This window comes from Notothenia rossii (assembly GCF_949606895.1).
Source record: "Notothenia rossii genome assembly, chromosome: 2".
NCBI lineage: Eukaryota > Metazoa > Chordata > Actinopteri > Perciformes > Nototheniidae > Notothenia > Notothenia rossii.
The window spans coordinates 71,187,397-71,215,152 of NC_136904.1; the positions used below are offsets into that span (position 1 = coordinate 71,187,397).

Below are 27,756 nucleotides of genomic sequence, written 5' to 3' on the forward strand. Positions count from 1 at the left end.
TCCCTCTCACACATATATATATACACACACACACATTTGCTCGCTCAGAGATTATCCCGGTCTATTCACTAGGGAGATTCCAGCTGCCGCGCCGTTCCTTAAAGAGACCGACTAAACCCCAAACGTCAACAACCTCCATTAACACACACATACATACACACATTGAACTACACACAGGCCATGTTCTGTGAATACTGGGAATGAGACTCAGTTGAACATAACTTGGGGTGAGGGAGTGAGATATGATTCAGATGATTGAGTGTTGTGACTCTGCATACATGCTAAACTCTAACAGTAAAAAAAGAAAATAATATGGAGCATTATAGAGTCCTTTCAGGTTGTGTGAAATTCAGAGTTTTGGAAAATATTTGTTGATAATACACATCTCTATTAGATACAATTGCCTAACATATATATTTATCTAAGTACAATGTTGTATCCCTGATAAAACATTACTGTTTGTTGTCTCTTTCCTGTAAGAGATACGTGTACACGTGGTCCCCATATAGTATAAAAACAAGTTGAAGAGTGTGATTAGATCCAAAAGTAGAAAATGCAAGAAGGTGAAGTGTTAGTCCCAAGGGGTAAAGACAGTTGAAAGTTTTATAGGAAACTATGTTCTTCTCCTCTCCTCCACTCAAGTTAATACTGTCAACCAAATTCGATATTACAGACCATCACTTTTTCTTCTTCTCTCCGATACCAGGAGGCATACAAAACAGATTTGCTGGCCCTGCTTTCTTTTGAACACCTGTCTTTATAGCTTCAATATCTCAGGTAGAGAGACAGCGGGATATTAGGTGGGAATAGAGAGGTGGAGCGAAAGAATGAAAAGGCATTAGAGGGGGAAGAAAGGAGGGGAAGAGAGATGGAGCGAATGAGAAGTAAATGAGTTTGAATGAAGAACAGCGATATAGAGAGGAGGAGGGATATTATGAAGCCATTGAGAAGTGGCAGGGAGAGTTCGAGGGGAGAGAGGTGAATTATGAACCAAGGGAGGGAATGGGGTGAAGGCGAGGACGACGGAGTGGGGAGGTGAAAGGGACACCAATGGCACAATTTCAACACGGTGTTCAAAGAGGGAAGGCGAGAGAGCGAGGGGGTAAATGACTGCGACATCCGGGGGAGGCTGAGAGGTGAGAGAGATGAGTAAGCGGATGGGGTGAATAAAAAGCAAAGAGTCATGTTTGGAGGGGTAAAGACAACATGGAGGATTAGGGAGGCCGGCTTCAGAGAGATGAAGGATGGGAAGCAGTCAGGTAGCTTTGGTGGAAGTAGTCAGGTAGCTTTGGTGGAAGTGTACTTGAGGGGAAACGGATGGCGTGGTTCAATATCTTGTTATTGTCTATGAATCTCATGAAAAAACAAAACAAATAATGCATTTGTCTGTAAATACCTTCTGACTTCCTTAGGCAAAAATCAAAGACTATTGGTTCATATGGAGACATAACTCTTTAGAAAAATCTCACAAATACATAATTTAATGTTCAATAAAGGCTCAATTATTTCCTGAGACAGCGGGACACTGTAGTTCTCAACAGAAAAACAACATATGATGCACTAGAGCAAGTATTTATGGTGGCGGTATGCGGATTGACTTACATTAATTAAATTGCGCGTGTTCACAGTATATAATTAAGAAAAAAATATATATTACCATATAGGTTTTTTGCACTGATGAATAACAAAACATCGGCTTTGGCTACACAAGTGTGTTAGTAGGATCAGTTCACTGTTTTTTTTGGTCTTAAAATGGGATTTGTAGGTAATAAGAAGAAATACCCTTTGTTTTCTAGTGTTTTTCTAACCCCAAACCTATATGTTCCCGAGTTAAGACAGAATCATCTGGCTGATATTCTCATAGTAGACAAATGTGTTTCTAATCAAAGTCTGGGGAATTCAGAGGAGTGAGTATGTAGGGGTTAATGTGAGGGTAAACCGAACACAGGAATTCCTCTCAGGAGACTTCTGTTCGTATCCTGTATGAACCATTTCATATATTTGAATACGTAGTATATAAATAAGGTCCGTTGATAAAACAATGTTTTAACAAAAGTACTAATCTTAAACAATACCTTTTTCTGAACCAAGTGTTTTTGTGACCAATACATAACCAAGTATTTTTTCAGCGTTTATTTTGTTTAAATTGATAAAGCTTACCACGTGTTCAATTGTTATCCCTCAACTAATTATGGAACGTCATGTTGTGGGAGACAGGATTGGACTGAGAATTTATGGTTTGGTGCTCTTCTGCTCAAGTGTGCATGTCTTTGTGTGTTTCCATACACATGGATTAAGAGCAGATTACTGTGCGATGCCACAGACTGAGTAAACACAAATAAATGAGCACAGAATGAATGTGCACGTATGAATATGAAGTGAGGGAGTGTATATAAATTTCTACAGAGGCAGTTGGACTAAGTGAGGAATTGCAAATAGTAATTTATTTAACTGATATTCTTTATTGTGTTTATTCAGCTAAAAATAAGTTGTACAAACCTCTCAGTGTGTCTTCTGGATACAGCTTTGATACAGTTCTGCTTAAGGAGGCAGCAAAATCAGTTTGGAAATGTGGATTCAGAAGAAAGCCACACTTTACGTAATTATGGTATTTTGGGTGTTCCCGTTACTGTAGTGTGTTGCAGGTTTGTGTGCATGTAAATGGTCTGCAAAGGAGGTTTCTCTCCCACACACTCCGACCCGGCCTGAAACGCCTATATTTTAGTCCTTTGATTATTTTCTGTAACATAATCACATCACTACGTTACCCTTTCACTTATATTGGCTAGCGCTCCAACACATTGTAGGTGATAGGCTAAGGGGCGGGACATCACTAAGTGGTTGACCAATCACAAGAGAGTCAGCCAGCTAACCAATCAGAGCAGACTGGGCTCTGGTTTCAGACAGAGGGTGAAAAGAGGTGCTGCAGCAGAAATATGAGAACAATAAAGAGCTTTTTTTTAAACATAAAGCATGTAAACATGTCACAGTAGACACAAAAAATAAAAATATGAACGTAAAAATGGGAATAAAAGGGCCTATTTAAACTGCACAGCAAATACACAGTCTACATTTCAACACAAATAATGATTTTTTGTAAACATGACTATTTGACTAGAGAGGTTAAGAAAATACATTCAAATCTGAACACAAAATGAATCAAGCTTGTCATCAGCTTGACATTTTCCACTTTAAACAACATTTTTGGGCACTGTAGCAGTCGTTACTGAAAGATGCTTATAGCTTAACATTTGACAATTCCAAAAACAACTCAGGCAGTGACAGATGATCACTCAGTTTGTTAGTGAGCAGAAGAAAACGCCTGCTACGACTAGAGCTGCCTGTAGCTTGGTGTGTGTGTGTGTGTTTGTTCGTGTGTGTGACATTTCAGATGTTAGTAGACTCCCAGCATTCACAGCTGTGACAGGAGTACAGTGCAGGGCAAAAACCATGACAACTGAGCTTGCGTGGGTCGTACTGTACACGCATACACGTGCACACAATGAATTATCCCCGCACATACACAAGTGCTACCTTTCTCTCAGTGCAGCTAGAGTACACAAGCATCATGCACACAGCCCCACACACTCCCCTCACTGTCTCCAAGCACACGGACACACACACACACACACGCACACGGACACACACACACACACACACACACACACACACACACACACACACACACACACACACACACACACACACACACACACACACACACACACACACACACACACACACACACACACACACACACACACACACACACACACACACACACACACACACACACACACACACACACACACACACAACCTCGCTGACAGAGGGCTGTGGCAGTAGTGTAGTGCACTGGTTGGGGTAATGGTCTAGTGAAAAACCATTTCACGGCATGGTGAGCAGAGGAGAGGCAGAGAGGAGCACGGAAATCAAGCAGAAGAGACTGATACTGACGGGAGAGGAGGCACACACACAAATAAAGTTACACAGACACACCGAGAGCGCAAACGTCAACCTTTGAAATCGCAAAGGTACAGATTTGAGAGAGCAGGATGACATTTGAGCGTACAATTAGCGCACATTCGTTTCTACGTGTGCTTCCTCACTTTGCTCCAGATGTTTTGGCAGCGACAGACTACTTGAATTCGCAAGAGGTCGCTTGCCAACATTTTTAACAAGCAAGCTGCAACAAACCCACATCTGGACGTCAGGCTCATGTCTTTCTTTAAATCCACCCAGGGAATAGTCAGCTCCTCAGTAAGGAGTCATGGCGACCATATGGTTATTTAGGATTATTTTATTTTAGAGTCCAACATCACTTTATGAATATTATGAATATATTTTATTATTATTATATTTAAATTAATATATTTGTTTTCTGAATGCCAAAAGGTGAAGGATCAGACAGTAAAATATGTTTTATTTCATTTTTTAAATATTTGTATTTTTCCTCTGTTTAACAAAGTCTTGGGTCAGACAAAAATCTCCAAACATATAGCTTAACTTAAAGGCAGGGTAGGTAAGAGTGGAGAAACCAGCTCGAGTGCGCTAGAATTTGAAAGTACGCAGCCGACAAAAATCTGCCTCTTCCTTCAGACATCCTTACAGAGCCCCTCCTACAACACACACGAACGTGCACATGACCAATGAGGGCACGAGAGAAGTTTGTGAACAGATGGAAGGCTAACAGGCAGGTAGGCCATCCAGTTATTTTAGCCGGGCGGGCTAAAATGATTGGTCGTGCTTTTTACAGTACTACGGCTTCCACAGATGAATTATTTTTATGGATTTATTGTCAAAGCACTTAATATATTCATTGCTATCGGGATGTTAAGAGCATTCCATGGAATATAACAAAAAGTGTTTCTGAAGTGAATTACCTACCCCACCTTTAAGCTAACAAAATAAATAAAGTTACTTTCAAATGATTGTCAAAATACGCCAACATTGCTTGAAAGCTAGATCATTTAGTAACCCATAAAAAAATGTGATCGTTTTTGGCTTTTAAAGTCAACAAGTTTGGATTTTTAATATACTACAGAAAACAAATACGGCTAAAAAAAATTATTTGGAGAATAGAAAAACACCACTGTCAGAGCTTTTATTTTGAAAGTACAAGGAAGTGTTCGATTCCACATACTGGTGAAATCAAACTGATATTTAGTTTGCACAGAGAGGATTCAGACGAGTAAAATTGAGCTTGAGGAGCTTTCAATCAGTTTGCTCAAATGTAGTGACATAACTCCTCTTCCCTCTGAGATCATTATGTCCCGCTAACAATTCTGTGTTCCCTTGCTTACTAATCTACAGTATTTCAGCTCTTACTGTTCACACGCGCTTGTTGACTTTCAGACTGAGTAGAGCTCAGATTCGCAGTCTCAACTCAAATTTGTCATCAATATTCTTCCATACTTGCACAGCATTCGTCTCTCTTCCAGCAGACCCTTGTGTTTACCCATAAAACAAAGCACCGCATCACTTCCAGCACACACTCAAAGTCTGTCTCTTGGTATCTTAGCGTCTTTTCCCTCTCCGTCTTACGCACAGACTCTTTTCGCTCGAGCTGTTTGGAGGATTTCAAAGGGATTTAGATCGACACAGAGCATTTGAGCCGCATACTGCTTCGATGGGACTACTTAGACCAAATGTGAAGTGACTTTTTTCTCTCTTCAACTCTTACTGTGCTCCTCTTCAACGCTTCTCTGTCATTTCCCTCTTCATCCCCCTTTCCTGACTCACCTCCCCCAAGCATCCTTATCCACACCTCATCTATCCCCTTCATTAACCAACTCTCCTTAAGTGAAATAAAGGGTTCCTTTGAGTACTCTTAAATCTTCAATATTAGTTAAGGTCTCTTTTTTTCCTCCCCATTTCTTTAATGTTTTCATCTTACCTCACCTAATTTCTCCTTGCCATGCATCTATCATTCATCGCTGAATTTACAACTCTCTTTGCAGCCTTTCAATTGACTTGCATCCTTTCAATGGTCTTCCATTATTTCCTTCTAGTCCCTTATTGTCTTTCTACCCATTCCCTTCTAAAATCAATGATGACGGAGAGGAACAGTATAATCTCTATCCGTCACTTCAGTTCCAGTCCTCTACCCCAGTCTCTGCCTTTCATACCTTGCTTTCAGTCCATCTGCCTCACTCCCAATGTCCTTTTCTCCTTTCCTAAATCGATTGAGAAAAAGATTTAGCTTCCTTTGTGTCATCCCTCCATCCGGACCCCCACCCTGCCTCCCACCCGTAGCAGAAATCAATGTATAAGGGAAGGCTGGTTCTAATCCGTATCAGTCATATCTTTCTGCTCAGCCAGCACTTCTGGCTGACTCAATTAAAAACACAGCTCTGAGGATGGTGCAATTTGTGTGTGTGTGTGTGTGTGTGTGTGTGTGTGTGTGTGTGTGTGTGTGTGTGTGTGTGTGTGTGTGTGTGTGTGTGTGTGTGTGTGTGTGTGTGTGTGTGTGTGTGTGTGTGTGCGTGTGTGTGTGGTGTAGCCAGGCAGTGTCACGGATGGTGTATTTGGAGGAGGACCACCTGAAGCCACTTGTCTCTGAATGTAAACACTAAAAGACAAGAGTGAGCATTCTGTAAATAAACTTGCCTTGCCGTGTGGTGCAGTGTAAAAATGCATATCATTTGACATCAATAAACATCACAAGTGGTTGGGACTTGAAAACATATATATCAGCAGCATTTAAAGAACATCTTGCTTCAGCAAAAGTCCTTGAAACATGAAAAGATGGGACTCTTTTCTCTTAACAAAATTAAAATGATGCAAACCATGAAGGTAGGAGAGCTCAACATGTCGAGGGACACCTGTGTGTGAATGTTGGCTTCCTTGAGCAAGTGGCATGTTGCCCTGAATGGGTGTGAATGGGTACTTGTACATGTAAAGCGTTAAGGAATCTGTGTGATAGACTAATGCACCTTGTTAGGGCGCCGGCTGCTGGAGTGAAGGGAGTGGCTCGGCCGGAGGCCAGACAGCTGATCGGAATCAGGTAATCAGTGACTGAAAAAAATCATGTCGTAACCTGGTTCTGGTGGGTCTTACAGTAGGCGGGATCCTGGAAGGTCGCTAAAGGACCTGTGAAGGTTCCCACACGGGCAACGTTTTGAGACCTGTGTATACTTGGTTTTGGTGCTAATAAACGCCTGTGTTCAACCTAAACCCTGCTCTTTCCGTGTGAGCGGAGAGGCTCACAAGTAACATGTGATTTTAATCTCTAGTGAGGTGGAAAGGAATCTAACGCCTGTCTGTGTGAAGTGAGCTATGCTTCAGCTCTTCTAATGGCAGGCATTACAAAGACCTTATGTCAACTTTTATTATCTTTTCCTTCATTTAATTCCTAATCTCACATTAGATTCAGCCTATATCCATTCATGGTCACCTGCACACATCAGTTATGCCATTCACTTCCACTCAAGCAGTACAAAACAAGATGACAAGTTAAAAAAAAGTTCCTTTCCCCCACTTCTCCATAACCATGCCACTTCCTTCCATTCCATCACCCCTGCCCTCCATCGCAGGCTTTATTTACTGTTCCCAATATAACTCTCTATCCATTCATTTAATACTATATGCCATCCCTCGGTCAACCCATCCATCCATCCATTCGTTCTAGAGAAAGCAGTAATTGCAGCTGCTGGTGAAAAGCCATCCATTTCCACAGGCTAATTACTACAGGCTCTTAACAAAGTAGCACTAAAGGAGGGAGAGAGTAGACGAGCACACTCACAAGTACATGCCCATTCACATTCACACACACACACAATTTAACCTCAGCACGCACGCACGCACGCACGCACGCACGCACGCACGCACGCACGCACGCACGCACACACACACACACACACGGCTGTTCTAATGAGGTCTTTCAGTAGTTCATCATTCTTCTAATGAGACTGTGTTGACCACACGGGGGACGGTCTCTCTACCAAAGTCAACTATGTCCTGTTCATCTGTTTGGTACATACAACAAAACATTTGAATAGGTTGTTTCTAGGTATTAAACAAAAGAGATAACACATGTTAATTAGTTATCTTTAGAGGTGATTTTATTCAGATGTTGTTACCATTGGATGGATAAAGGCTAGTTGTTGTCCCCAGATTTGTATAATGTATGCTAAGCTAAGCTAATTGGTATTAGTTTTATAAATCAGTGCAAGTATTCCTTAAGAAATATACAACCAAAACATACTGTCTTCCTATACCCTACATTAGTAAGGTAGCTCAGAATTAAAAAGAGAAGATCACTTTTAACCATTTATCTAGAATAATACAATTTTTGTTTCTTCTTCTCTAAGCTGTAGCACAACATATGTTGGACAGTTTTTTACCTGCTTGCAGCATCATGATCCATTTTGATTAAACTAAATGCATTTCAATTGGTGGTTTTTCTTTGGGTGTTTACAAAACACAATAAAAGCCATGGGCTGGTAAATAGTTTGAAAACCAGAAATCTCAGCATCTGGCAAAGCAATCGCTGAGTCATTGCTATCGATAAACAACATTGTGATCCCTCTGCAGATATATACACCATGATGGTCACTGCCTGCTATTGGGCTTTGAATCTCCCCTGCTGAGAGAAACCACCAAAACAGTGAGGCTGATATAGAACTGAGCAAAAGTATTTGAAAGGCAGAGAAAAAGGGTTAAAGAATAAAATTATCCTTGGCAAATGTGCTTATTTGTTTACAACACCAAAGACGCACCAATCATCTTTATTCACAAACCCCATCCCACTGAAATGTCAGCGAGGCACTAGAATAAAGGGCTAAGAATTAAGACTGGAGCACAGCTAAATGTCACAGCGCTATTGAGCCTCTCGAACAATTAAGACCACAGAAGGTCAATTTTCCCAAAAGCACGCAGCTTAGTGTGACTCCTATGAATGCAGTGATTAATACTACTTAATGCAAAGTGCATCCTGTTGATTAAGTGTAGGTTTGTGAGGAATGTTTTGGAGTGTGTTTGTTAGTATGCATATCAGTAGGTTGACCTATCAATCAAATTAAATCATTTTTTTCGCTTTTAAATGGCATTTAAAAGTTACCAGGGAGGTGATAGCCCAATGCTTTTTTAGCAGAAAGCAACACGCCCTGATACACCAACATGTGCTTTGTCATCATTCCCTAGAGCTTCAACATAACTATAACCACTATCTGTTAAAACCCAAACATAACTCTAATCCTGAAACCAGAAACCAAGTTTTAAACCCAAAATGTGAGGTATTTTACCACCTGGTGTTCGGTTAATTACCCTTGTTTGTTTGTCAGCAGGATTACGGAAAAACTACTGGCCCTATTTTCATGAAGCTTGTTTAAAGGTGAAGCATGGGCCAAGAAAAAACCCATTACTCTTTGGAGCGGATCCCAGTCAGATAGTCAGGCAGATACAGGAACTATTTGTAAAGTTTGTTAACATTGCGAAACAGGGCACTTGGGTTGCAATCATGGGGTGTTGGTGTGATTTGAGCAAGTATTTCCAGACTTGGGGAATTCACGTGAATGCCACCTCTAGTGGGAAGAACTCAGAAATAGTTACGCTTTGTTGAACTTTGGGCATTAAAATAAAACACATCTACTTTGTAGCGTCAATGTTGTTTCAACATTACGACTTATGAAAACACCAAAACAAGATCAACAACTTTCCAACTCAGGGTATGCGACCATCTAAGGAGCATGTGAATGCAGCATGAACTTTCCCTGGTCATTTTAAAGGAAACAAAAATGGTCCTTATTGAGTTTAGGCTATAACAACCAAGAGGAGTAAACATGAAGTCACATTGAAGGCAACTAATTAATTGTACATATAGCTGGCTGCATTATTACCCCGTCACTGTCCTCCATGGGAATATCACAATAGTTATCTTCTATGAGTTTTCGCTACACTTGGTTATAGGGGTCTAGATATCTCTTAGCAGTTTATGAACAGCAGATTGATTCAATAGTAGTTCACAGTTCCGTGCTGGGTCTGCTTTGCTATCACACAACACACTTAACTAAAGTCTGTTTGGAAGTGGACCGAGTCCAAAGCAGAGTCCAATCCACGGCTTTCACACCATCCCAGACATAGACCACTAAACAGATTTAGATTTGGGGCTAACTATTTGTCCTCAAATAGAAACAGAGTACCCTGTGAGAATATGTCAAGAGATGTTTGTTGTTACAACAAAATTAATACAAAATGCACAATCTAGGACACAATGACAACAAAAATGTGATCCTGAACAGTGAAATAGGAGCTAGATGTGCATCTTTACAGTTCAAAATGCTGCTATGTGTTTGTATTTGTATATATTTAGGGTATAAAGAGTGTGGAAAGGGAGGGATATAAATAAAAGAAAGAGAAAGAAAGAAAGAAGGGGACATAGTGAGTGTGCTGGGAGAGATGGGGATAAATAAATGATAGTAAGAAGGAAGGTAAGGCGATAGCAGAGCGGATAGGATTAGTCTCTGCTGCAAAGCCTTTAGAAAAATACACAAAAAAACCAACACAGATACAATTTAGCTAAGTGCACACCCTACCAACGACAAAGACACATATTAAATGTAGTAAAAATAAAATAAAAGACAGAGGACTCACAGAATCACACACACACACACACACAGGTTTAACCAATCCTTAGTGTTCTTAACAGTTAAGCTTGCCCTTGAAAAAGTGCAAGGTGGGGAGTTGATAAGGGGACAGAGAGAGAAAGAGAGTCAGGGGTGGGGGGTGGCATACTGTATATAGAGGGACAGAGAGAAGGATGAGGGGAGCTGGAAAAGTGAGGAAGATAATTTAGTTTCGTTAAGCCCCCACCCAGATACTATATCCGTCTACCTCAACCCCCCCGAACTCCACTCTCCATCTCTATACCCTAAACTTCCCGACTTAAAAAAGTTCCCCTTTGAGGATTAGGGGGGAACAAAGAAAGGTGGATTCCAAGGAAAACCGAGGTAGCGGAAGAGAGGGAGCAAGGAGCAAGAAGCATGGGGCAGTGTAAAGAGGTAAGGGTTAAAGGGGACACAATGTACGGACCGATGATGGGAGAGGGAGAGAAAGGAGAGCGGGGCACTTTTTTTACTCCCTCTGCCAATTTTATAATGTCGGCGCCTTGGGTATAGGAATGTCTCTTCTGGGTTTTTATTTCTGGATTCTCCTATTATTTCTCTATGATATCTCAGGAGCAGGACTTAGCATAAGACCATAAGCACATAAGAGCAGCACTGCTACCTTTATAATGTAAGTGTGTGTGTGTGTGTGTGTGTGTGTGTGTGTGTGTGTGTGTGTGTGTATGTGTGTGTGTGTGTGTGTGTGTGTGTGTGTGTATGTGTGTGTGTGTGTGTGTGTGTGTGTGTGTGTGTGTGTGTGTGTGTGTGTGTGTGTGTTTGTGCGTGTGTGCGTGCGTGTGGAGATTGCGAATGCAGAAAAAGGTTCCAGGTTGTTTTGAGTGTGTATGATTGTGTGTGATGGTGGGAGCAGGTGGCTACAGTGGCAGGTTAGATGGAGCTCTAATAGGATGAAAGTGTCACTTTTCTCTTTCTGCCTCCCTCACACACTCTCTTCCTCTCTCAGGTGATTGGCTCCAGATGTGGGGTCGTGATGGTCCGGGTGTCTTTTCTATTCGATCCTCTATTTCCTCTATTTTTTATCTTTTCTAATCTCATGAAAGACCTGACCTCTTCTCTCCTCTTGCCTGTGTCTTACTGTTCTGGTCTCTGCATGTTTTATATCTTGTCCTTTACATTTTATCACTGTTCTTTTTTCCCCTTCTCATCTCTTTTGTTAATTTTCTTCTGTCGTCTATAAAATCCCTCTTGTTTTAAATGTCAGTTCAGGTATAAATATCTACATTGGCTCCCAAATTGATAAAAACAGGTTTTATTACAATGCTTAACATTACACAGCATATCATTATCTGGACTTTTAAACATTCATAAATGGAGATATAAATCAGGCCAATATTATCAAATAAAATACAATAGTTTTAAGTCGGGAACCCATAACTAAATGATGGCCTAGTCTTAACTGACAAAAGCAATACCTAGTATTACATTGATTTCTCTATGCGTTTTGGGCTATTGTCAATACGGAAGTGGCAGATTTATCAATGAGAATAGAAATGTGGTAAATTCCTTTTGTGCACATTTTTCGCAAGTAACGTCAGTGGGTGAGCTGTTTGGTGTCACAAATGAGTCAATATTTTGTGCAATGGTGTGCAAAAAATATCTGATCATAAATCAAATCTAGCTTAGCTCAATTAAATTGACTTCGATAAACATTGAACTCAAATTGACCTCAAAGTCATACCTCGACTCCTAATAGAGTGCCACAGTGACGCGTCCTAAAACATCTAATCGATAGATTTATGATCAATAGGTTTATGATTTGAAAATTATAAAAGTAGGGTAGACATGTGGATATTATCCGGCTGAACAAAACGTGATCCGTCTCTTAAATGTGTGTCAACCACAGACCTTATTTCAAGCTATTTTCCAAAATCCTATGGAGAAATTGCATTGCTTTTTTGTCGAAGTAACCCATGCGCAGCTTACTTCCGGGTTTTAGGACGCGTCACTGTGGCACTCTATGCTGACGAGGTCTCGAAAATACCTAATAATATGAAATATAGAGCGAAATATGTAAAACAACTACAAAGTACATTCATCCAAGATTGGTTATTTGTGCATGTGTGTGTGCAATGTTGGTTTATAGAGTGTGGTTGACTGGGAACATCGTGAAAGACGAAGAATAATGTGCTCAAGAAAAAAAGGGGACAATGGACAAAGAAGTGTGGAAAATGGAGGCAATATTTGCCGTTGTACTGGTGACATGCTGTGGAAGGAGGCAGAAATCCACTTGCCACGCTGAGCTTTTGTCCTGTATTTGGACCTGAAACCATGAACAGATTTGTAACACATGTACAGACAGAGTCCACCGTCATTTAATCTACCCGGGGGTCTTGCATTGAAATAATGCACACAAATAAACCCTTACTATAAAGTCTTTAAAGCTTAAGTCTTTTTTTGACCTATATTGCATGACCCCTGAGAAACCTTCTAGTCGCAAATTGTTTCCAGATATTGACCAAAAAAGTGCTTGTATGACACTACTTACTGTAAATGCTGACCTAGTTTCCAATTCCGTTGATATGGTTGGGCTGATACGGTGTGATTATCAGCATAAATAGGAAAACTATATCTTAAGACAAATGACAGCATGTAGTACACACATCATTCTGATAAAGATATAAGAAACATCTCTGAACAGTTTTCAATTTGTCTGAAAGCTCTGACTTGGCTGCATGGTCAGATATTACCTCCAGTGTAAGTGGTGGATAGTGTCATCTATCAAATACCCTCCAGGAAATGGAGATGGAAGTTTTCTTGCAGACACAAGCAGTCTGTAGCAGATTGGCCAGTATGAAGACTTAGCTCTGGTCCAGGTGGGGGAGAGGAAGGGGGGATGGGCAGGGGAGGAGGACAGAATTAGAGAAAGCGGGAAGGGTGGGAAAGAAAGAGAAATGTAAGGAGAGAGCGAGACAGGGATTAGAGACCCTCAGAAAGGCAGTCACTTAATTTCCTGGCTAACCTGGCTATGATTATCTCCTGGGTGGGAATGGAATGTTTGATGTCCTGGAACCAGACTAATCCTTGGTGACTAACCTCCACCTCTCATTTCCTCTGGATTACTTACTCTGCTACTTAATAAAGAAGGTGGAGGTAGATAGATATTAACCTACAGACGGAGAGAGAAAGCGTAGGGAGATTATCTCTTTGTGACTGGAGATTGTCCTTCTTGAAATGACAACATTGGCCATGGATTCAAAAATTTAAAATGACCTGCCTATATTTTCATGGGATGTCTTTTGGCTTTTTGAACGATTACTGTTGGTGGAAGGTGGACTTTGGTAAAGTGACGTAGTTGTAGTTCCAGAAAACCTTATAAGGAGAACATTGGGGTGGACAAAGCCTTAAGCATCTAGATGGGATTCTAGGACCCACGTATATTTTATTTTCATTTATGAGGCCTTGAAAAAATTGGAACACGCAGAAATAAATGGTAATAGGTGGTGGTAGATTAAAATCAAATAGAGGTAGAAAGATAACTGAAGATGGGAAAACTTAATTAATTGCTATTATCAATATCTTGTCTCATTTGAGTGAAAGAGCAACAGATTGAACATCTGAAACAGTGCCTCCAACCATTTTGGAACTCGTGATTGAGGGTTATTTGCAAATTCACACGAGGACTGCAAGGACTTACACCTCCCACAAATACACACTTTAACATCACAAAAAAGCTGCAAATTAACTAACAGTTTTTCAGAAAAGCTGTTGCCAAATTATGCTCAACAGTCTTTCCCAGTTTTTCTTTCTCTTTTCACCAAGCTTTTCTCAAGAGGGAAAGCCTGAAGTGTTGCCAGGTTACCAGCCAATCTGACCAATGACATGTCACTTGACCCTTCTCTCGGCCAATGCCATTCCTCCACCAACCGGCTGGGCCCCAGCTGGCCAATTAGCTAGCCTCTTAGTGTGGAGCTCGGCCAATGAAAAGCCCCGGGAGACTTCTGTTCATCTGAACTCACAGATGGGGGACAGAGAGAGTGTTTGTGTGTGTGTGTGTGTGTGTGTGTGTGTGTGTGTGTGTGTGTGTGTGTGTGTGTGTGTGTGTGTGTGTGTGTGTGTGTGTGTGTGTGTGTGTGTGTGTGTGTGTGTGTGTGTGTGTGTGTGTGTGTGTGTGTTTGTGTGTGTTTGTGTGGGACTTGGCCTGAATTCCCTAACACTATTGAGACATCTTCACTGAAGAGGTTGGCTAGTTTTGAGTTAGCAGTTGGACACAAATCTCTCCATTTATAAGCAACCAATAGGAGCCTTACATTGCCAGTACAAAAAGTTAAACACGTAATCTTCCACCTTTTAAGATGGAAAATACATATATTGAATGTAATGATAAGTTGCCAGCAAATGTTTAAATATATATATTTAATGTTGGCAACAAAAACAAAATGTGAATCATATAATTAATAAAGTGGCATGTCATTTAAAAATGTTTCTACCTATAACATGTTACATTTTGTTTTCATTTTTTCAATGTGAATGTTTTATATGTAGCAGAGGTCCAGTTTCAACTGAATTACAATCATTCTTCTTATTAAAATTTCAGTTTAGCTCTGCTTCACATTAAAACTAATAGAATCATCAAAGCACAAAGTAAAAGTTTGCAAATTGTGAAAGTTCAGTTGTAAATGGAAAGGCCCACAGGGCTGGAAAGCTGCATAAAGAAAACACCACAAAATGCAGACCAGAGTGGAAGTGGAAAAGCCTCCCTTGCCTCACTAGTTACACTGATTTACAGTGAACCCTCTCTCAGCATTTGAGCAGTAGTGTCTATTTTTTTATCACAAAAAAACATTAAGTGAAACTGACTTTCTTTCAGTCAGCATTTTGGACAGCTGTATTGAAATGCCACACTTACATAAGCTCCCCCTCTCCCAGTATCTCTGCATGTGACTCAAGTTTCCTCTATTGCTGTGCAACTCTCACTGAATCTTTCCCTGACACACACTCTTCCCATGTTTCAAGATAACACTCTCTCCCTAAATTGCAATTTCAGTTTGCTCGGCATGAAAGCCTGTCTCTGCTGACAGGGAAATACAAGAGGAAAGCAATAAATAAAACAAATGTGGATGGAAAAATGTAGTAGTTGCAACAAAACAACAAATAAAGAGAAACAAATAAAGATCATAAGAGTTTTATGTTTGTATTAATGTTTTTACCTCTATGCAAAGCATGCAAAATTCATGGGAAATCTATGCAAGAAGGTCTATACACCTACTTTACCTATGCAAAGCTAACTGTGTATGTATAGCCTGTTGGACTATTTCTCAAAGCTTAAATAGAAGTCATGAGAGCTTAAAATAAATGTAGATTTGATCGAAGGTAACACAATTAAGATCCATGACATTTTACCTGAAATACATTCGGCATAAGTCCTAACTATATCCATCAATGTTCTGTAACCGTAGAACTAGAACCTATACAGTGTTACATCTTACATTGGGCAAGGTACGACATGAGCAGGTTACCATAGAGCTCATTTATATAGACAGTCAACCATTCACACTCACATTCCCCTCTGACTGAATTAGAGGTACGAATCTATAACTTTACAATCTACTTAACTTACATTCACAAACCTAGGTCAACAAAGACGAAATGAACAAGAGGGTTTTGAGTCTTTCATTACCAACCAATCTGAGGTATTTTTAAAAGAATGCAATGAGACTATACATACTTTGGACATGGCATTCACACAGATTTTTTGAAGCTGGATGTGAGTAAAATAATATTGTGAGGACATTCAAGGTTGAACTAACTCTAGAGGCTGTATTCAAACTGGAGAAAGGGCATTTGTACATCAATTAAGGACAAATTGCTTGAGTGATATCAGGCTTGTGCCCATGCTTCCTCAATGGCTGAAGCAGAAGCATGCTTTATGCACAATTTTAAATCTGACCACAAATAAACCACAAGCCTTTTTCTGTTTTGGTGCTGAGACATAGTTTCATTCAACGGGCCCCAGGGAGGATTACCATTGTTGGGGAATGTAGCTTATGCTAACTTCTGTTTTAAAGAGGACGTATTATGCAAATGTTTAGGTTCATATTTGTATTTTGTGCATCTAATGTGACATGTTGACATGCTTTAATGTTAAAAAGTGCACATTATTTCACCATCTATCTGAAACCAGAGCCCAGTCTGCTCTGATTGGTTAGCTGGTCGTCTCTGTTGTGATGGATCAACCGCTTAGAGATGTCCGGCACCTTAGCGTATCACCTACAATGTGCTAGCCAATAGAAGTGCAAGTGTTACATAGTGATGTAAACAAAGGACATGTTTCAGGCAGGGTAAGGGTGTGGGAGAGAATCTTCCTCTGGCATGACATTTGGGATTTTAGACTTTGCAGAACATTCACATGCACACAAACCTATATAACACACTGCAGGAAAGGGAAACCCCCCAAAAGGCACAATAGGGCCCCTTTAACACAAGTTCAAAAGGGCATGTTTCTATGCTTTCCAGCACCTTGCCTCGGAACAACTTCCAAGTGACTCTTCATCTCCCACTCCATCACTCGTCCAGCCTTTTTTTAAACCTTCTATTATTGCGAAACTCACTGACTCTCACTCCTGTTTGACTCTCAATCTCTCACGGTGCTTTCCTCTCCATCTTTCAGTATTCCTTATCTATCAGTTGACTCACCATATTTCAACGTCAGATATTTCTCTCTCAGAAGCTCAAAAGCTGCATGCTGCTTTAAGAATCGCTGACAATCTCCAAATACACACACACTTTATCCTCACTTGCTCACACACTGACAAGTGTGTAGACCGTGTGCTCACAGGTACACATATTTGACACTTAAATGTGTGTGTGTGTGTGTGTGTGTGTGTGTGTGTGTGTGTGTGTGTGTGTGTGTGTGTATGTCCTCCACAACTCAGCTGAGCCAACAATCTAGAAACACATGTACACACACACACACATGCACGGCAGTTGGCTATATGTCCTGTCCAACGTACAGTGGCCAGTGGTGATAACACTCTCCATTGGACCAAAACTCATCACTCTTAACACACACACCTGGATGAGAATGTGTGTGTGTTTGGCCCTTGGCATCTTTTTCAAAGCCCGAATAGAAGTCATGAAAACTAAGGTAACATCTAGATGCATACAAATACCTAAAAAGGATGACCACACACTCACACATCAAAACCCACAACCATGGCCACAACTGCAGATAGGTTTTCCACAAATGTGACCTCTATAAACTGTATTATTCCAACCGATGCTGCCAACAGCACTGCAACAAGAGAGGCTTTCATGCTAGATTAAAGGATCATTTCTATTTTTGCATGTGATATTGATATGGCCCATTGCTGACTATGACCATGGAGCAGATGGAAACACATGCAGGGCTTGGATCTCTGGGAGCAATGGCCATTGTGTGTATGGGTGTTGTATACTTTGCATGACCTTGTCTAGAAACAAGCATGGCCATTTTATACAATGGAATACTATTAGTTTTGTTTGTGGGTAAATATCTGGTTTGATATGTCTCTTGTAGTTTTAGGATAAAAAAACAAATTCTTCATCCTTACCCTTACAACCAACACACACAACAAGTATAATATATTAACCAATGTTGCATGTTTTAGCTGCATGGTGGCATGCTATGTTGTTATTATACACATTCCACAATAACCTATGTGCTGAGACATAAGGACCATGAGGTGAAAAGATACAAGGTAACTAACATGCACTATCTCCATAGTGTACTGTATACAGTATATGTCTGTGTAAATAAATAAAATGTATACTGTATACATACCTGTTGAAGGTCAAACTGCCCGACATGTGGTAGATTAGTATAATATAATCCAGCAGTAAGCAAGGCAATGTGATAAATCCATTTCACATATACAATTCAGAAATTAAGAGACCTATTCCAATTTCTTAAATGACAAAAAAAGCTTCCAATGCTCAACTTTTAGATATTTTGTTTGTTGGGGTACCTCTCTTGGTAGGTGTTTTTAGTACCACTACTCTTTTTTGTTATTTTTTCCACGTATCAGATGTCAGTTCTGTTTTCAGAGCTGTCATAAAGTAAGTTGAGCTAGCATTCATACATGGACAATATGCCCTGCTACTGTTTCACGAACAGTTTTGGGAAGCAGTCATAAAGGTTTATGATTGGAACTTCTTGGATGCTAAAGAGTTGTTTACATTAACATTTGAGGACCTACTTTTGTACCTACCAGCACACAAGTGTTCAGTATTGTCCTGACGTTAAACATGTGTTGCCCATATGTGTGGTGTCGTGGTGCCAATGGAGAGCTCACGGTGCACAGATGGCTGACGAGTCACAAACAGGTGGGTGGTTTATGCAAATGAGGCAGCGCAAAGCGATTTGATGGTATTTTGGTTAAATTGGGTCTTGTTTGCTGCATATAGACGTGTCAAAAACATGTCGGTGTCTTGCTCCACGTCAATTTGCTGTCAGTTTGGGAGCAAATGTGCAACAATGAAAAAAAAAAAAGTTTCACATTTAAATAAACAATTTAAATAAAACTGTCGTCAACCAGTAGGTGCATTTAAATTGGAATCCAAATGAACATTTAATTTGGATAGTCAGTAAAGCTGTCTGCATGAGTTATTTGGCAGAAAGACGGATGTGTTGATAGATCAACAGCCTTGGATTTAAAAGTTGCAGCGCTATAGAGCAGTGCCATACTGTAACACCTTTATCAAATTACATGCACATGACACCACGCTGGTACAAAATAATCACACACACATAAAACTTGTCCGTTATATGCATGAAAGGAATGGAACAACAATATTGAATGAATTTGGCACAAGTTATTTGTTGTGAAAAGACAGTGAAAAGAAGAACAGTCTTTTTTGTGATGTGCAAAAACTGTAACTTCATGTTTCCAAAACTTGTAAACCTCAATAAACTTCATGGAGGTTACTGGTTCATATTCAAATATTTCAATCAAGGCTTCTTCAGTTTTTCCTGTCAGGGCCTACACGATAAATGATGTCTTTCACCCTTGGGACTTAGCCACGAACAAATGACTGAACCGCCCCAGATTCATGAGCAGTATTTGATCTTGACCCCTGCTTTATGAGGCCAGACTGTTGGGAATCATGCATGTTAAAAACAGATAATAAGTCACAACATGTTGTCTCATCCTGCCCTGCTGGCAGAGAGAAGACACAAATCACACATACCAGCGAGGGAGTGTGTGTATGTCTCTGTCTCGCTGTGTTTTAAGAGGAAATATGTGTATTTAGACATGCTTCCGTGCCTCTGAGTTAATGTGGAAGCATGCATTTTGTTCGTGCGTGCGTGTGTGTGTGTGTGTGTGTGTGTGTGTGTGTGTGTGTGTGTATGAGTGTTCTGGCATATGTATGTGATGTATGTTTGCATCCGTGTCTTCTATTGTGTGTGTGTCAGACGTTCAGCAGTCATCAGACCAGCCTGGCACCAGTTCCAGACAGCGAGGTCAGAGTCATTCACTAATCATATTAACATTCCTTCATAATGACCCAATGCATAACTCTCCCTTTTCGCTCTTTTTCTCTTTCCCTCCATCCACCCATCATGCTTTCCACTTCCTTCACCCCACCATTCCCTGTCTATCTATTTTCCTTTTCTTGATTTCATTTACCTCATCCCTTCTTTCAACTATGTTTTTATAACTACATGTATTATGTCCATCTTCGACCCTCAACAGTGTTCTCATTTGTTGAAATTATTTCCTAATGTTTTCCTTCATGAACTCTATGTCTAACTCTTTCCAACTGGCGATGACTTCTCTCATCCCACCTTTTTTTTATAGAACCTTTCAAATTACATTGTGTATTATGTTGTTGTCTGAACTACCAGTTGGTGGCAAAAATGAAACCCAAGGGCAAAGGATTATGGGCCATGATGAAGTATTTGCACAAGGCATAGCCAGTGGGTGTGGTCATGATGGACAAACATTTTAAAGGCATCATTTTAAAATGTCATTATTTATGCAACAACATATTGCAATACAACTATGTATTGCACTGGCAATAAGTAACACACTCATTTGTGAGCAAGTCTTTCATTTGGAAAATACTTGGGTGGAATAGTTGCTGTTCCCGTCCCTGAGTTCAATGAACCATGTTAGTGTTCCTCCATTTGTGGGTTATGGGTCATTAATTGTGTGTGTGGTGCATTAAACATGAAGTGATATGTTGTTACACCTTTTGAGGAAGTGGGGTAGCTAACACCAGCATTTTTTTAGTCTTAAAATACACCAATTCTCCTAAGAAAGATTCTGCAAATACTTTTCAGAAGATTAGATATTTGTTATTGTTTAACCATGGAAACAATTAAGTATTTAAACTCTGGCTCGTGACTGCAACTGAGACAATTAGTTGATCAGGGAAAATGAAATGGCAACTATTAAGATAATTGAATAATCATGTATGTAACTTTTCAAGAAGAGGTACAGAATGGTCTCTCATTCAGCTTCTCCAATTAAATGATTTGCTAAAAAGTTAGTAAACTGAATCTATTTGAGTTTTTAGACTGTTGGAAAACCCAAACGAGACATTGAAATATGTCACTGTGAAGTTTTCATTTACTTTTCTGACAATGAATAGACAAAATTATCAACTGGCTAAAGATTATGTACAGAGTAATAGATCGGTCTATTTAACAGTTTAAGTTGAGTCAGTTCAACTGAAATTCACAAGGTTTATGGGATGATAAAAAACTGTTTCTATCTTTCCATAAGAAGATACTTTTTCATACTTATATTTATTCAGAGTCAGATTTTTTCCTTTTTAGATAAGCATCTATTTCTGAACCGAAAGAAGAAGCAGAACGCTGTGGTTATACGTTTAATTATTTGATGAGGAAATATCACATGGATGACTGTTTGATGTAAACTTCAAGATTCTTCTGGTTAAATTGTTTGAAAAGTTCCACTGCAACTCTATCAGTGCGTTGAGTCTTAGGATTGCAGTGTGTTGGAAAAGTGTGACAGGAGTAGGCCTACTGTAGGTCCTGTTGATATTGTTTTAAGAATGTATACTTGCTTGGTGTGCATGTGTGTGTGAGGGGTGTAAGGGGATCTCAATCAGCACCAGGTTTGCTTCCACTATTCTCCGGCCAACTCAAATGGAGGCTGTGTGACTTGGCTTCGACCAGCCTGACTCATAATGGTTATGCGTTTTGGCTTGATGTTCTGCAGTGGCTCTAGCTGCTTTCATATGAGCCTGAAGTCTCACACACACACACACACACACACACACACACACACACACACACACACACACACACACACACACACACACACACACACACACACACACACACACACACACACACACACACACACACACACACACACACACACACACACACACACACACACACACACACACACACACACACACACACACACACACACACACACACATCCTATTTTGGGAGCCACCCTGGCATTCTCTTGGTGCCTACATGTGCCATTACACCGCCCCACTTAAGCACACACGCAGACGTTAATACACACACCCACACTCAGACACACACTATCTTATATGGTCAGTCGGTATGAAAGATGTAACCGTTAATGGCCCCAAATCCTTGACGATGAGTCAGTCCTTAATTGCTTCAGTCAGTCATAACCAACGAACCTTGCTGAATATTACCTCATGACTCAGTGTGGTGTGTGTGTGTGTGAGAGAGAGAGAGAGAGAGAGAGAGAGAGAGAGAGAGAGAGAGAGAGAGAGAGAGAGAGAGAGTTTAGCTCAAAGGCACAGTGGTCCAGAGGGACTGAAAAGAGACAGAGAGAGGATAGACAGAGGAACAATATTTGTCGGAGCATGAGAGTGTCTCCATTATTGACCGAGGCAGTGAAAGGATGTATATCATATCTGTAGTGTGTGTGTGTGTGTGTGTGTGTGTGTGTGTGTGTGTGTGTGTGTGTGTGTCTCTGAATAAGTCCCCAGAAGACGCGGCTATATGTCTGGGTCCACTGAGTCGGCACTGATCCCATCTTGTCTGACTCGGGGATTACAACCCCCTGACCTGCTGCTGGGCGTGCTCACACACATCAACACAGACATGGATAGAGCAGAAGGAAATAGATGAAAGAAGGAGGAAGGGAGGTTTAGAAAGGTAGTAAAGACAATAATAAAGGACATGGAAGGATGTTTGGGAATATTCACATCACAGGTTGTGGGCCCAAGTCGAGGCTGATAAGTCCTGAGGGTAGTCCCAAGCTCTTATCTTTGAGATTTGAGTCCTTAACAAGTCATAATGCCCTCTTGACACATTTTGCTATGTGGGTTTTGAGTTGCTATTGTTCGAGTCATCACATTTTAGACTTGTGTTCCAAATTCTGATCCCACATTAAATGGCTCTTCCCTGACTTTTTGCTTTGTAGAACATCATCAAACTAAAAAGGAAAGCTTATCAAATATGGAATATCTTCTCTCTTGCCATCTTCACTCTCCCTTCTTATTTTCTGTCATGATCCCTCATTTTATTCATCTCACAGTTGTTCTGGACCATCAGTGGAATTCTAGTTTCCTTTCTGTTCCATTAGATTCAGCACATTTGTACAGTTTCAACGCTCCACTTGTCCTTATAAGGCAAGAGCCTGGGACTCAACCCCATGACCATACACCAGTTTCTGACTGCAAAATATGCACTTGTCTGCAGATGCACAACAATGTGTGTGACTATGATCATGTGTCTGCAGTATGTGTGTGTTTCTTGGAGAGAGGCTTTCTTTGCCATTCCTGCGCCACATACCTTTACAAACCAGCTTATCTTAGTAATGCAGATCTTTGCTCAGTCTGACATACCTTCTTTATTAGCATTCAGTTCTCCACCCATTCTTGCACTTACTGAAGTCAACACGGTACATTTCTGATTTGACAGATGATAAATTGACCCATATCCAATTTGAACAATAGGCAAGTGATTCAATTACTAGTGGTATCTGTCAACAAAGTAAATTAAGGTTATTTTTTCCAGGAACGCTTAGCAGCGCAAGGGAAAGTCCTCACAGCCAAAAATCCACTCTAATGCAATCCAGCAGCTAGTTAAAAACAAGTTCATTATATTCAGGCTGAATTCAGACAGAGAGGCTCTAATGGGGTTTTCCAGGAGAAAAACCTGTGGTTTGTGTCAGAACTTGGCAGTGCATTTTTGGTGAGCATACTGTCTATGCATGTGTTAGCATGCTAAGATTGTTTGAATGTGACTATATGTGTCTTTTGAAATTGTGCTTTGTTATTGTTGTGATTAGTGAGTGCTGATTGAGTAAAACATTACAATTTAGTCCTGTTTGATATGTATCACCTTCCAATCAACATATTAGTAATGTGAGTGTGCCGTGTGTGTGTGTGTGTGTGTGTGTGTGTGTGTGTGTGTGCCGTGTGTGTGTGTGTGTGTGTGTGTGTGTGTGTGTGTGTGTGTGTGTGTGTGTGTGTGTGTGTGTGTGTGTGTGTGTGTGTGTGTGTGTGTGTGTGTGTGTGTGTGTGTGTGTGTGTGTGTTGCCAGCAGGGCAGTCTTTGGTGATTGGGTGGTGTGGTATAGTATATTCCAATGGATTTATGGTTACCCAGCGCTAGCATTAATACAGAGACTGGGGGAATATGGCTTTACCTGGCACAGTCTGCATGCTGAAGAAAACATTTTTTTTTTTTGTCTTCAAATACATACTTACATGGTTGTGACGAGCATAATATTTGTTCCCCGCCCAACTCTCTAAGTCTAAGTGCTTGAACTCCGTGGCAGGAGGATGAAGTATGTATAAATGGATGGAACTATCAACAAAACAACAAAAGCGTTTTATTCCCCAATGTCATATTTAATAGAAAATAATGATGCACCTCTTATTGGAGAAAGAAGAATGGGGAACAGAGAGGTTTAGAGAGGGACAAAATGCTGAAAGAATGCAAACCAAAGAGGGAGTTGGAAAACAGTTCCATTTAGAGCACAAACGGCTCTCTTAACCCTCGCTGTTATAACAAAGGGCTGCACACAATTACAAGGTTCACCGCTGTCCCTTTCCACTTGTAGAGGGTTGGGGTTTGATTCCCTGCCTGTCCACATATAAAACGCCCAAGGTAGCGCAGCTTTTTTTCTGTTCTTTAGTGGCTCACATGGACATTTTAGAGGTCATGCAAAGAAAGGGTTATGTTGTGTGTGTGACAGAGAGTGCAGAGAGAACATGGGCAAAGGGGTTTTGTTTGTCCTAGCATGGCTGTACAATTACAAATACAAAGGTTTACCCATTTAGACTCCATGGTATGGAGAAAACAACTCATTTTAAATGGCTCTAAGGATATAACAAGTTGTATCCGAGCAGAACATAATATTGGAATTATTACATTTTAAGAGATATGCACACCATTTCTTTGTCGTGGTGGCAATAAATGGTTATAAAGGGATGAAAAGGGACTATACTATAAATTCAAGCTCAAGCAAATATGCAGGGAGCCTTCCTTTTATGTAGAAAATCAATTTAAATCAATTAACTTCAATATCTCTGATAATAAACTTAATTTGGATCCCTTGTAGTCACCCATACATAACAGCAGAGACATGATACAAGTCCACACTGATGCTACACTAATCCTGTACCGAAGCCCTTTTTAATTTGTGGTTGTATGGGATATTTTCAACCTGAAATAACTTAAAATCATGAGAGAGTAAACAACAAAAAAATGCTAAATATTTTGCATTAAAGAAATACAGTAGCAATTTTGCAACAATTAGCTAAATAAAACCTTTGAAAATAGATAGGTGCTTGCTAATTCTTAAAATGTGAATTGGCATAATTTCCTGTTTGATAAGGTTGCTTTTTAGTGAAATACTTCACTAAAGTGGATTTGACTCGGATAAAAAAGTTACGCAATGTCTGGTGCTTTTACTGCTAAAGGTAAAAGCAAAAGGATTGGATCTGTGGTGTTCTGCTTTTTGTAATTTTTTTAAGGAGAAATACAATTTGCCATCTTGGTTCAGACTGTGAAGCCTTCGGGTTTTTGTTTGATTATCCAGAAAAAAAAGCATATCTTTATCTTAATTATAAAAGCGTAAGTTTTGACATGTCCATTCTTGATCTTTTTGAAAGATATAGCCAACATATATTGTACATAATTGAATGCAGGTGAGTTACAAAGGTCAGTATAAAATGTACTTCATATATTCCTGGCATATATTTAACACAATGAGACCAGTTGACTCTTGCACAGGATACAACTCTTCTCTGTGTGTGCATGAGAACAATCTGAAAAAAGGATACCCATAAGAATGATACTTAACCTTAATTCACCCTGCAAATAGAACACACAGGGGCACTGTTTTATTGTGCTTTTACAGGATGGAAAAATTGAGCTCATTGTTAGTCATGGGTCTCAGAGGGTGATACTCATGAGTCACTAATGTACCCACAAAAACGCTGGTTGTGGCACATAATTGAGTTATGATTTTGAAAAGGGTCTCTGTCTTTGCACAGGTCAACAGTGGGTCAGCGATCCAATAGTTCTGACCTATTACACTTCATATTGATTAATAAGTGATAGTTGTGGTGATTATGCCACAAATATCACTTTTCTATACTGGCAATTGTTGATGCCATTATGGAGTCCTTAAAAGGTATGGTGTGATATATAGAAAGGAAAATGAAAGTCTGGATTTTTTTTTCACATAAATTAGTTCAAATGATGGAAAAAGTAAAAATAAAATTAAGAAAGGTTATGGGAATCACATGCTGGGATTTCCCCCAAATGCTATTGTGAATCAGACAATGGTTTGCTTGTCTCTGGGCAGTAGCAGTGACAAGGTTACAGAGCATATTGGACCCAGTTCAGAGGACTGAGACCTTGAACCAAAAGACAAAGAGAAATTCCAGAAACACACACACTACAAAATTGAATACTTAAAAAAAGAAACGTTGCAAACACAAAAAAAGCGGATGCACAGTAGGCATGCTTAGTTCTGAGAGTACAGGGAATTCAGTCAACAGGATACGATACAAGATCCTCTTAAACTCTGCATGAGCAGGATTTGGAGGCGGCACAGTTGAGCAATTATTCTAGCTTTATGTCCGCGAGCATTAACTTACTGTATTTAGATTTTCTTTGCAAAAATAACCAAACTGAATTTATTCCACATGTTTTCCTAGAACTGTCGAAAGCAATAATGACTTCTGCTTTTACATGTTGCCTATAACCATCTGAGGAAAGCAAATATTATTTCAGCTAGAACACAAAGGGTGAATGAACAAATATTATAGGTGAATTATGTATCAATTACAACAACAAAGGTTGGTATTGTAAAATCTTCAACGTGGAAAAGTGAGATTAAGCCATCTATTTATCAACCAATTTCTAAAAGATAAGTTGCAATGCTTGAATAAAAAAATGACTGAGCAAACAATTCTAATTACCCAATAATACAGTGTTTGACACCAGAAGGACGGTAATTAGTTTATGTTAATTCAAACTAAATGACTAATATGATCATGAACATGACTGAAGGGCTTGCCCGGCTCTTAGCTTATTCTTGCATGTCTTTTTTTATGTGAGCAAAAGAGACATTCAATATCAAATGAGTAAATAAAAGCCTTCTGACTGTCTGGTTGGAAACCCTTCAGTCTGATTTAAAATATGAATGATCAGTACAGAACATTATATTGGCTTGGACAACCAAAGGACTGCACGGAACAGCTGGCTGGAATCACGCACAAACATTCATACAGTGACAGAAGTGGATACATTACAAATAGTTGCGTTTTGTTTCCATGCCCACAATTTGCATGTTTCGCTCTTTTTTTGTAACCGCAGTCCAAAGACACCCATATTAGACTAAATGAAATCCTTTTGTACGTAAGAATATGAGAGTGTGGTTTTCTTAGTATGTCTTAGCACTTTGATAGACTGTCGACCTGGCCATGCTGTAACTCCCCTATCCCAATGCATGCTGGGATTGGCTCCATACCCCCTAATACTGAATATGGATAGATAAAATCCAATAACTGGATAGAGCATTGAAGGTCTGGCCCCTATGGGTGTTGTTCAGTAGGCATGAAGCCAACATGGCCTGACTCGAGTACAACATGACCAGGATATGGGCCCATAGAGCATGCAAGATTGCATTTCCCTCAAGCCCCGCCTCCAATCTGCTTCATCACAGAAACGT

General features: G+C 40.0%; 1 protein-coding gene across 3 annotated transcripts in view; it reads right to left on the bottom strand.

Moving 5' to 3' along the window:
* The window catches only part of LOC307029140 (partitioning defective 3 homolog B-like), a 91,336-nt gene that overhangs the window by 23,970 nt on the left and 39,610 nt on the right, over nt 1-27,756 (bottom strand). The window lies entirely within an intron of this gene.